The sequence below is a fragment of the Uloborus diversus genome, chromosome 1, assembly GCF_026930045.1.
Source record: "Uloborus diversus isolate 005 chromosome 1, Udiv.v.3.1, whole genome shotgun sequence".
In the NCBI taxonomy this organism is placed as follows: domain Eukaryota; kingdom Metazoa; phylum Arthropoda; class Arachnida; order Araneae; family Uloboridae; genus Uloborus; species Uloborus diversus.
This window is the reverse complement of record NC_072731.1, coordinates 215,933,292-215,943,290: the sequence shown is the minus strand read 5'-3', so window position 1 is coordinate 215,943,290 and position 9,999 is coordinate 215,933,292.

The following is a 9,999-nucleotide window of genomic DNA, read 5'->3' as shown; positions in this document are numbered from 1 at the left end:
AATTTTTTTAAGTAATTTTACTTCATTACATTTTTACCAATCTGAAGGTTTGTCAGATCTTTTACTACTCAAGCGCCGCCTTTGCATTATACTTCTGCATTTAGTGTTTTATTCATTGTCTATAAACTTCAGCACATTAGAAGTTGAAATGAGAGAAATAATGATTTCATTCGGTGCCAAATTTTCAGACAGTTTCTTGCGTAAAATATTTTGGATTTTTGCTTTAAATGCCTCCAAACTTTCAGTGAAATAGATAGCATCAAATGACTTATCACGCTCTAATTTGTTTACAGGGAGTTGGAAATTTATGTGCTAATTGACTAATGCCCTAATTTAGTAGTTGCTAATTCTACCGATTTTTATGAGACTCGCTTTTCAGCCAATTCCTTACTCCCGTTTGAGTTGATTTCGCCCGACTTTTTTTAATACTTAAAAAACTCTGATTTAAAAAAAAGTTAGCTTCATTTAAGTTTTAAAGATTGCTGACTAATAATATCTTCATGATAGTTTGTTGCATTTTTTTACTGTGATTTGCATTCCCTTCCGTCCTATCGCTGCAATTCTAAAAGTTTAGAAATGAAGGTCAATTTCTGCCAACATTCAATCCCAAACTAGACAAGTTGATGCCCAAGTCCTGATAAAATTGCAGCTGGTATAAATGTTTTCATGTTACTCAAAATTATTTTTATGTTTACTCTTCATTCTTGTTGTTCTAAATTAAAAACTTCGTCTATGTGCTTTTTTTGGCAAAAGTTTTTCAAAATTCTAAAAGTTTTATGCCCTTTTCTCCTTAAACAATTTTTCTTCTTTGGCTCCTTTTTCGAATTCAAACAATCTTCTGGCGCAGTATAACTTACTCATGCTCTTGCGCCATAAACCTAATCTAAACAACCAACCTGATGAAATTTAATATCCCTCTCACAAGAAAATCAGCACATTTTCAAAGTAATAGTTTTCAAAAAAAGGGAAGAAAGATCGACATTTACCCTATTTTGGTGCCCTGTAGGACCTTGCGTTAATCAGGCCCTGAGCAAGAGTGTAGAACGGGAAAGTTTTCTAAAGAAGGCCAGTGCTGTTATGTAAAAGCTGATTAAGTTTGGAGACACCCTTGCGTGACTTCGTCCTTATCTTTCACTTGTTTTAATTGAAAATTTTGCTAGAAACCCTTTCACATTTTTTGTTTCCCCTCTAAAAATCTGAGAGTTGTGGTTTTCTAAAAAAAATTCAATTCCCACTTAACCCTGTTTGTGTTTCAAATACCGACGTTTCAGTCCCAGTTTAAAAAAAATGTCATGAAGTGGTGTTTTGTCGTGACATCTACTACATCTGATTTTCCACTTCATTGTTCTTTTAAATATTATGCTTCCTGATTATAAGGATCAAGTTTCTGTTTTCTGCCAGTCAATCGTGTCATTTTGTTTCAATATTTTAAATATCTTTCTCTTAGTTTTTAAAACATATTTCGGTGGCCCATGTATTTTATGTATTTTTCTATACATTGCTGTGATTCTTGTGATGGTATGAATGAGATTTTATTCATGATATGGGTGATCCCATGAGTAGGCTGTTCTTTGTTTTTCAGCTAGTTTTATGTCACCTGTTCATTGCAAAAGGTGATAGAACATGGTGTTTTTCAGCTAGTTTTATGCCACCACCACCTGTCCATTGCAAAAGCTGATAGAACATGGCAGAATTGAATTTATGAAATTTTAAATCTGTAATTTGTATAAAATTTCCTTTTTAAAAAATGAGATCAAATGTCATTTTTTTCTAAAGTTGTAAACTTATGCAGTTGAATTGTGCATTATGTTATATTAGAGTCCTTCCACGTCAACTGACCTTATTTTTAATCTGTCGACGCTCGATCATCTCCGAATTGGAAATGATCGAGCGTCAAATTTTATGGAGGGGTGGAGATGTCTTTAAAACTAACTTATGCAAATTCTCAGCTTCCGAGATCCAAATCCTGTATATCTAGGATCTAAAAAAAAATAGTGCTCCAAAATGAAGGCTCAGCTTTGTGAGAGGAATTGCCATGTTTTGGTTAAGGTTGCAGAACACTTTATCTGACTGGAAGTCTGAAAATTTGGGAGCTTAGAGTGCATCTGGCTGTTGAGTGTTGATACGTTCTAGTATTTTTGTGAGTTTAAGCTCATTAGGTTTTGTGTAGCACTCATGTAAACTCGTGAAAAAGCGCACTTTTATACTGAAATCATCAGTTTTGAGACCGCTAAAAAAGAAATCTGATTCGATCCTATGGTTTTCAGACATAAATATAATATACACCACATAGAGTACAAGTACAGCTCTTGCTCAAAGTTATTGACTTAGCCCTTTCAGGATTGGGACCTAAAACTTTGATTTTTTTGTTTCAAATTATCAACTTTGAGACCGTGTATTTAAAAAAGTTGATTAGATGCCATGGGTCCTGGACCTTAAACTACAGCACACGGAGTATAACTACAGCTGTGTCTCAAACCTTTTTACAATTTGCGCGCAAAGTAATTGACCTTGTAACCTGGCCGATTTCGATATTCATCAACTTCGAGACCAATTAACTCCCAAAGCAAAGAGCAACCCATGTTGTTTTCTGTTTTTCTGGGTACTAATCTATGGTGAGTAATTCATTCTATACGTATTTCCGAGGATCACTCGCGGCTTTAGCAGATATCCGGACACACACAGGGCAAAAAAAAAAAAAAAAAAAAAAAATTATAATAAATTTCTTTTTAAGCATTGAGAAAGAAAACTAAGCCTAGAAAATCTGGAAAACCACTACTGAGCGCTTAATTTAAAAAAAAAATCGTGGGTGTGTTTGTGGGGAGGGGGAGGCAAACGGAAACTAGACCATTTAAACTGAAATATTATTGGATTATTGGCCCGCGTCCAGTGGTGGCGCTAGGAAATCCTCGGCGGAGGGGCAAGCTTGCCCGACAGGGGGGCATAGCCAAATTTTAGTTTGCAAGATTCCCTCCCTCCCCTCCAATTTAGGTGATAAAGAAACTAATCATTCTTGGCATCTAACAACACGAACTCCCCATAAAAATTAAAAGCAAAAAATAAAAATTTTAATATAGATAAAATAAAATAATTAAGAAAATAAAATTAAATTTAAAATTAAAAGCATGAAACTAGGCATTTGTAAGCGGGTTCATCGCGAGATCTATAAACTACCCAAGTAGCATTTTTTCTTGGCTCAATATTGGCGTGAGATTGTTCACGTTGGCAACGTCTTGGCCAATATTGGCACGATTTTTGCAATATTAAGCCAATATTGGCTTCCCATTGTATTAACAATATTGTTCTTAGATTGGCAGATAATCTTGAACCAATATTGGCGTCTCATTGCATTAACAATATTGTACTTAGATTGACACACAATCTTGTCCCAATATTGGCTTAACAATGCGCAACCATTATTGTATTTAGGCTGTGAGACAATATTGGCGAAAAATTGGTCGAATTATGGAAAGCCAATATTGGGCGGAAGATGGCTCTTTGATGTTCAACCGATTTTGAAACAAATCTGAAAAATGATTCATTTTCCTAAGTGAGCAATTAAACACTGAGTCTGATTACCTGAAACTCCACAAACTGTTTTAAAGCTAAGACAAATTTTGAACGTAGAGAGAGTCCTCAAAAATTGGAGCTATTTGAGTTCACTTTAAACGCTTTTGTAATTTTTTAAAACCCGGCGAAAAAGAAACTTCAACTTTGTCTGCTCTGCACATTTTGTGTTTTGTTGCTCTTCCTCGCCGCTGCACATGGTAAATGCTTTTGTCCGAATATCGGAGATATTTTCCTCAAAATTTTATTGTTGCCTTCATTTCTTAAATGATGTTTTATCATTTTCATCAGTGAATTTTTTTTAACTATGTCTAATCCACTCTAAAATTTTAAAAAGCGAAAGAGAAAAGCGTTATTGGAGCAACTCAATGAGAAAGCTTTCTTTTGCAGTGATGAACTTTGTCTTCCAAAATAAAAGTAATGAAATAAGGCAAAAATTTTTTTGAAGAAATATTAAATACTGAATAAAATTCTGGATAGATATCCAACGTTGAAGAAATTGCTGAAACGATGTGAAGCAGTGAAAATTTTGGATCGACATTGTGTTTTCAAAACTCGAAATCATAATCGAACAGTGACATTCTAAATTGCGTCAAACATTGAGAATTCTGAACTAACATTTGAAACTGGAGTAAATTCTGGATCATATTTGACTTTGAAAACACTGGATCAATATATAAAGATTCCAGGAGTTTTATTTTCATGATTCTAAAGTGAGAATGTATCATGAGACAAACTTTCCGTGAAAATTCAAATTTCTACTGGAAAACTGCATTCCTTTTCACAGTGCTCTATAACACCTAAACTTATTGACAATAATCTAGTAAACTTTTAGAAGTCTGAATGCAAAATCTGAAAGAAGATTTTACGGACTAGTTTTATGCTACCAAGTTCATTTCTCTACACGGATTTGCGTTTTGATGATCATAAGACTTTTGCTCATTACGGAATGAGAATTATGTTCCATAGTCTATTTTCAGCTGAGCATGTACGATTAGATGGCAGTTAAGGTAGTGTAAACTATTTAGCGTCAAACATTGTTACGGAAATATTTGAAGTTCTATCTGATAAAGTTGTTCAAGAAATGTATCCGAAATCGAATAAAACCAATATGCTTTGATTAACTATGATTTTACACCAGTGTTGAATTTTTTGTGCCAAACCCTTATTTTCTAATGACATGTCAGGAATCTCTTGAATATACGTTCAACACTATGACATTTTTCATATTTCAAGTTAGAACTTTTTTCTAGAAATTTCGTAGGTTTTTTAATTGTTTCTACATGCATAAGTATTGAGCAAAAAAAAATGGCTCAATCATCTAGAAAATCTGAACTTTTATTGATAAATGTTGTGCAAGTAATACGTCCAACACCGTGGAATTGTCCATTTGCTTTACAAATAATTCTATTTATACTGTTGCCTGTAACAAACTGTTCTAGTGAATGTTCCTTTTCAACCTTATAAATTGTTTCACTTCATCTCTTTTGCACAAAAAAATTAAGTGTTCATACTCTTTCGTCTATTAAAAGTAGATTAAAATTTAATAATGTTGAAGATTTTGGAAATTTAAAGGTGAGGGGAAAAACATGTAAAGTAAGCCGTAAGTTCTTTTGCATTATGTATGGAATATTTTTTATTTGTTTAGAAATAAAAATGAATGTATTTATTTTTTATAAAAACTAAGACAATACAGGGCTAAAAAGTGATGTCAGAAGTTAAGCCAAAATGCAAAGGGTTTAATAATCATTTTCAACTTTTTAAATTTTCCTTTCATTATGGTAAATGGAAGTACTTTTTTATGTGTTTTAGTTTTCAAACATATGTACTAGACTGACTGCTTGTCCATAATTTCACTGAAATAAGTGCAACCTATATTTGCATCAATAATAAATGATTTTCAGATTATTCAGTGTTCATTGTCACCTACATTACATCCATTTTAAAAAAGAAAAACTTAACAACTTTGTTTGCAGTACACTCAAACCTGTTTGTGTGGGATCCTTTTTCTTTGTGGTACATGAAAATTTCAATCAAATTGTGACTCAATTGACTAACTTGTCTATAAAACAAGTGCTCGGTAGTATTTTTAAGTGATGAATCATTCTCTGATGTATATTTTAAAAGCGGATTTAAATGGTTGGCGAGATTCAAAGTAGTTGCAAATGCAGAGCTGTCTTCAGGGTCCCATCTAACTGGTTAAGCCACAAAAAGTGGTAGGTACGGGGAACTCTGGAGTGAAAAGTGTCTTGAATTTGTTTAAAGAAGAAATTCCTACAGTTGTTTCGTAAGTTTTGGGTTATTTTCAAGTGAGACTGTGTTACGAAAGCATTTTTTTTGTAGCTAATAGTGAAGTTTTGAGTGAATTTTTTTATGCGGTCCCTATCCACCACACAAAACTAGGTTTGAGTGTAGTTTGTTTCCACATTTATTATAATGAATGCCAATTTTGTGAAATAGATCTTATTATTTTTCTTTAACAATAATTATTAGTTCATTATTGAATACTTTTTGTTTATGTGAAAATATTAGACATATGCTGGAGTATTTGATAAAGAAATTTTAAAGATCTACTTACTTTATTTACATAAACATGGTCAAACATTTTACTGAAGGAGTTAATTCTTGCAAAATTAAGTTGCTATTTCTGAACTATCCGAGTCACAGAAAAAGGTACTTAAAAATGATGTTCATATTTAATTTTTTTAAATAGGAATAAAAATTCCTACCATTAATTGTTCAATATTGCAAAATAACTTTACTAATCAGTTATTTCAAATTAAAAAGTTTATTATTATTTTGAATGACAATGAAAACGATCAAGCAAAGATTTTGAGCAACTTTTGCACTGTACTTCAATTACATTTACTTTCTGTGCAACCGTAGAATTGCAATGAAACCAAATGTGTACAAATTTTCTATTTGTTCGTCGAGGGAGAATTAACTCTAATCTGAATTCTGCTCAGGAACTTTTGTAACTAATATTTAGCAATGTTAGTAAGTTTTGAGCAGAATTCGGAAATATCCGATATTTTCAATTAGCACAAATTAAAGTCTTTAAAATAGTAAATGCTTCCTCAAATCACTCTTTATTTTCTTATGTTATTATTACAATATGTAGAATTAAAATTAAGTTTTCTTTTTATTATATTTCATTTTACATTTTCATCAATTTTTATGGAGTTAGCATTGACTGTTTCATTTTTCTTCTGTTAGCTACTTTTACAGTTATATGATTCAAAAATAAAATATACATTAATTGGTGCACAGTCATAAGAAATTCTCTTTTTTTTCTGACCAACTAGGCACTTTTAGTATGAATTAAATTGATAATGTTGTGAGATTTTGGGCTGTTCTGCTGTGGTCTGAGTGTTGTTACCACAAACGTTTCAACTGCATCTGCGGCAGTCATCTTCAGTGTTTACGTGGTCGAAGCTTCCAGGAAAGCGACTTTTAATTCCTTCTTCCTTTTCGTTTGAAATTGTTGGAATCCTAACAATTTCAGTCCTGGTTAAACTTTAACAGCTACCTACACTGCTGGCCACACGAAATGCAACACCAAGAAGGATAGTAGTCAGAGTGAAATGAAATTTCATACACGTGATGGCAACCTTACTATCAGAAAGTGATTACAAAACGAGAACAAATTGATCATTTATTACTGGAAAAATCCCAAATGAATGGAGGTTTAAGTCTCCTGTCGAGCTACCTATTGCGTGAATGTACGAGGTAATACAGTCAAACATTGAAGCATATCAGTCTTGTAGGATATCCTACTACACAGGTACTAGAAATGTGCACCTAATTCCATCAAGCTCATAGCCTACGCAATTTACCATCTCAAGTGATCCCAGATATGCTCAATTTGTGACAAAATAGGGTGACGCACTGGACATAGAAAGTGGAAAAAGAAGTCCTCTCACACCCTTGCTGTGTGTGATCAAGCAGTGTCTTCCTGGGAGCGCCGCCATGAGTGCCAACACATGAGACTGAATAATGATATTAACGCAGTTTGGTGTCATGGGGACCACAGGGTGACCTGTCGTAGTGCTGTGGATCAATATTAGAAGTGACTATGTTTTGTACATGATTGCAACCCATAAAGGCATCCCAGCTGTGGGTGGGGTATGCCGCTGAAAAGCAAAAGCATTATTTGGTAGTTCACAACGTGTTCTCCATAACCTTACAAAAATGTTTATTTTGCGAAATTCGATCTGGATTCATCGCTATGAGAGCAATCAGGAACCATTCAGTTGCTAGCAAATCGATTTGAACTCGAACCTACTCCAAGTGTATGCGACCCCCTAACAAAGCCTGCTTTTTAAGAGCACACCACATCGACAGCTGTAGTGATGCTATGGGGTGCTATATTGTGTGTGGGACAGGATCACCTCCAACATTGATTCACTGCACTATCACAACCTAATGGTATATTTTTGTCATGTGTTGAGACTCGTGTTCAATAGGGCAATGCACCGTCACACACAGCAGGGAGGGGGGGGGGTTCCTCTCCCACATTATCACCTTTTCTGACCTGCGTGATGTTATGATTTGTCGCAAATTGAGCATATCTGGAATGACTTGACGGTAAATTGAACAATCTATGAGTTTGATTGAATTAGTAGTGCTTTACATTAACTGATAGGAATTGACCTATTACATCATATGAGACTAGTATACCTCAATGTTCGACTGTACAGTGTTGTACATTCAAGCTAGAGTTTATTCAACAGGGTACTTAAACCTTCAATCATTTGGGATTTTTCCAGTAATAAATGTTTATTTTCATTTTGTAATCAATGTTGCCATCAAGTGTAAAATTTTGTATCATTCTGACTGCACCTTCTTGATGTCGCATTTTATGTAGACAGTAGTGTATATAACAATAACAATAATGGAAGCCACTATTTAACCAATATTGGCTTAAAATCGGCATGCAATAATGGCTCAAGAGTGTGATTGCAATATTGGCCAATATTGTCAAAATGTATCCCCTCCGTGCTTCAGCCAATATTGTGAGCCACTATTTAGCCAACGTAACGCCAATATTGGCGTTAGATCGGCATGCAATAATGGCTCAAGATTGCAATAGCAATATTGGCCGATATTGTTAAAATGTATCCCCTACGAGCTTCAGCCAATATTGGGTGTAAATCGTACGCCAACATTCAGCCAACCAAGAACAATATTGCGCCAAGATTCAATGCTACTTGGGTAGAACAGTCTAAGAATCAGAATTTGATGAAAAATCTGAATATGATGTAAAATCATTAAAAATGTATGCTCCACAGAGTTTATGCGGTGAAAGAAACTTAACAACATTAATGTAGTTGTGAATGTAATGTTGCTCTTACAGAAATGAGGGGGGTCCGGGGGTTCTCCTTCGGAAAATTTTCGAAATTGTAGCTCTGAAAACGCAATTTAAGATGATCTTCAGTGATTTCATGCAGACAAGGGTTGGATGCTCACCTCCAAATAATTTTAAGAAATTGAAGTCCAATAAACAAGATTTTAGTCGATCTGTAATGGTATTTTGTAGGGAGTGAGAGTCGAGGTGCACAACCGAAAAAGTTTCAAAATTAAAGAAACAAAATTGTAGGTCATGTTTGGTAACGTTAGGGTGATGGGGGTAATGACCAATTAAGATATTCAGTGTTCCTCCCCCCCCCTCCTTCTTCCGTAATCAAACCTTATAAACACACAAATTTACGTGGTGGAAACTCTAGGGCTCAAGAGTATAGCAGTGCTCATCCACTAGCTCAACATATTAATTGGGGAGCAGAGAAATCCACATCTTAAGTAAGCAGAAGAACAGTAACTAATATTAAGTTAAGAAATTCAAAAGAAACTTGAGCCCGATGCCTAGCTTTATATTAAGACTAGCTGCGTTGCCCGGCTTTTCCCGGTCTACTTTGAAAACAAATATTGTGTCAAGTGACGTATATTCAACAATCAGGCATAAATAAAAGAAAAAAAAACATCATGTAAAATCCCCCCCCCCCCAAACAATGACGACAGATATTGAAATACTTTAAAGAAATTAAAATAAAATGAGAAAGAAGGATTTAAAAAACGTAACCATAGAAACACAAAATAAAATAAGTTTAAGAATTGAAAATGAGAAAGATGGAAATGAACAATGGATTCAATAAGCGTTACAGTGGAAACGCAAGATAAAATGGTTAAAAACTTGAATAGAGAACAGATTTTTGAACTTCATTTAATTCGCTTGTAACTTTTTTTCTAATGGAGATAGAGGATTAAACTTTCGACCATAAGTCGTGTTAGATCTGGAGTGAAAAATGTCGTTTTTTCCAATGGTGTCAAAAAGAAAACTGTGGGACAATTCCTTCACTTTTTATTGATAGATTTAACGAAGGAAGTAGTGCTTAAATTTCAGCTAAGCCTAAAAGAATTCGAAGTAAAAACGCT